The sequence below is a fragment of the Elephantulus edwardii genome, unplaced genomic scaffold (assembly GCF_000299155.1).
Source record: "Elephantulus edwardii isolate Elephantulus edwardi_28Jun2011 unplaced genomic scaffold, EleEdw1.0 scaffold00026, whole genome shotgun sequence".
In the NCBI taxonomy this organism is placed as follows: domain Eukaryota; kingdom Metazoa; phylum Chordata; class Mammalia; order Macroscelidea; family Macroscelididae; genus Elephantulus; species Elephantulus edwardii.
This window is the reverse complement of record NW_006399776.1, coordinates 10,631,389-10,634,629: the sequence shown is the minus strand read 5'-3', so window position 1 is coordinate 10,634,629 and position 3,241 is coordinate 10,631,389.

Below are 3,241 nucleotides of genomic sequence, written 5' to 3'. Positions count from 1 at the left end.
TAATAATAATAATAATTTTAAAAAGTATCTGACACCATAAAAAAAAAAGATTTTCATCACTAAGCTAATTGGCTGACCATGATAGATGAGATTAAGATTGTTAACAATTTCCATTTACTCAGTTCTACAATCAAAACTCTTGGCACCATCAATCAAGAAATCAGAAGACAAATTGTATTAGGAAAATCTGTTGTCTGGGACCTCTCTAGAGTGTGAAGAGCAATGATGTCAGTTTAGACACTTAGGTGCGCCTGACCCAGGTCCTGATCTTCACAGTTACTTGCTATCCGTTAGAGAGCAAAACAATTACTAAGGGTGAAAGAAGAAAAAGTGATGACTGAGCTGTAATGTGGCAGAAAAGTATTAAATATATCTTGAACTGCAAAGAGAACAAACACATCTGTCTTGTAAAGAGTAAGAACAATGTTGCTTCGTGGAGGCAAGGATTTTGCAGCTCCATCTCACATACTTTGGTCTTGTTGCCAGGAAGGATCAGTCCATGAAGAAGGACATCATGTTTGGAAGGGTAGGACAGTGCAGGAGAAAAAGACCCTCGTGGTTGAGATGGAGTAACACAGTAACAGGCATAATGGGTGTAGGTGTGTCAAAGACAGTGAGACTGGCTCAGGATAAAGCCGGTTTCAGATCCGATTGTACATAGGATCACTATGAGTATCAGGCAACTCAATGGCATACAACAACAATAACAATAACAAACTGGATATGTTATTAGAAAGGGCCTGTCCCTAGAGAAGGACATTGTATTTAAAAAAGTAGAGAGTAAGTAAATCAGAAGAAGATCTTCAACAAGATAGCTTGACACACTGCAAAAATGGGCTTAAACTCTGCAAAGATTACGATGGTATCAAACGCAAAAGAGTTTGTTGTTGTTTTTTGTTTGGTTTACATTACCTGATTTAATGACCCTAACTTTAGAGCTAAGAAAAACTATCAACCAAAACCAAATTTGTGTGTGTTTGGGGTTTTTTCCTTGAATGGGAATTATTGAAGCCCAAGGATAAATTTGTGAAAAGTCTTTTCTCTGAAAAGCTATTGGTCTTTAAGTCAAGTGAACCCAATTATTTATTTCACCCACTAACCAAATATTTTCTCTTTTAAAATGATGTCTTATTAATCTAGTGGAATTATAACCAAAATACCACCAATGGATGTCTTTAACATGTAGTCAGAGTTGTGACCTGTGTAGGACATTGCATCTCACCCTAATTCCCTGAGAAATGATAGGTCAATTGAATCTATTCGTCATCTCCTAACAACTAAATTGCATCACTACATTACTAACATAGCACTGAGAATCATGTTCAAGGCAAACTTACACGTGTTGCTGCTGTTGTTGTTATGTACCATCAAGTCTCCTGTGACTCATAACAACCCTATGTACAACAGCCCTAAATCTTGCCTTAATTCTGTGCCAATCTCACTGTCTCTGACACACCTACCCTCATTACCCCAGTCACTGAATCAATCCACCTCATAGAGTTTGGATAACACAGTTCAGTGCATCATATTCCACCCCCTAAAATTTGTGTACTTGCCAAATGTTAGCTACTTTTCCCTTATCACAAGTGCACTTTCCACCTATGGCAAACTTCTTCCGTATCTGTGAATTTAGAATCCAAGTTGCCTGCTTTCAAGGTACAACAGTGAAACAGGCACAGTAGATAATTACATTACAAATGGGAAAAGTTGGGCAGAAGAGAGGGATAATGGGCACAAGCAAGGAGAACAATTTATATTAGCTCTCTAGACTTGAAATAATTCTTCGTTCTTTGATACCGTTCAGGTACTGTCTCTTCCCTCCAGAATCTGAGTGTTGCCGTACTTTCTAGATTTTAAGTGGTGGTTGCTCAGCCCTGAGTTTCTACTTCACTGTTTAGATGCAATGGGAAGGCAACTCTGTTCCCTGCATGCTGGACCCATTCTTTTGGATTATACATGAACAGTAGCTCTCCTCTACAGGATCGAGTTCTTTAATACCTGACTGTTTGTATATATGACTAACAGGTTGTAGTTCCACCTTCTGAGATTCAGCAGATCATCACTGTAGTCTTTGATGCCCCAGAAGTTGTGGCTCTCTTCTGTGATACCAAGGCAATCCGCCTGCCTGGGTTCCTTCTTTATTCAGCTCCTGCTTCCTGATCCCTTGATCTCTTTACCTCTTATCACCTTAGCTCCTTGGGTCTTTGGGTAGCTTGCCCTTAGTTTTGCTCAGAAAAATGTACAAAACTCTTGAACTCTATTGAGGAGGCTCCCTAATCCGTTGGAAAGTCTTAGTCCAAAAGATTTTCAACTGTTCACTGCTGACCAGTCTCGTGTTTCTGTTGTCAAAGTTTGTCTGCTATTTCTTGCTATTTGCACCATCTCTGATGTTACAACTCTCCTCACTTCTGCATGTTCACCAGAAAGCTTTTGGATACCCAAACTTTCACCAACTAAGCCTTGTCTCTTCCAGGCAATTAAGATTTTATTATCAAGCAAACTAAAATTCTTCTACTTTCTACCAATTACTTGATTTCCCAAGTTGTGGTGCTGGAGAAGAGTCTTGAATATACCATGGACTGCCAATAAAACAAATGGGGCTGTCTTAGAGAGGGTGAAACCAAGTTTCTCCTTGGAGGCCAGGATGTTGAAGCTCCATCTCACTTTCTTTTGGCATGTGTCCAGGAAAGACCTGTCTTTGGAGAAGGCATCATGCTCAGAAGGGTGGAGGGACAGTGCAAGAGAGGAAGACCACAGATGAAATGAATTGATAAAGTAATTGGGGCAATGTGGGTTGATGTGTCAGAATCAGAGACTGGCTCAGGACAGGGTAGGCTTCAGGGTTTCTGTACATAAAGGGTCACTATGAGTTGCAGGTGACTAGACAGCACAAAACAACTACTCAATTCCAAATTCAGCTCCACACTTTAGGTATTTTTTTAAAAATAGCATTTTTATTATATATGGGTATATTTTAAAGCTCACATACTTTGTTTTTCACAACATATCTTTCCCATTTCCTTCAACCCCACCCTTCCACCCATCAAATTGTGTGACCCAATGATTTATACCCCCTCCCCTACTCATCCTTACTCTTTTGCTCCCACCCTCCCCCTAGTTGTAACCTCAACCTCATTCTACAGTGATGGTCTTATAAAATATTTGTCCTTATGGGAATGAGGGAAGAGGAGATAGAAGATTTTTACCAACTTTTACAATCGGAGATTGATCGAACATGCAA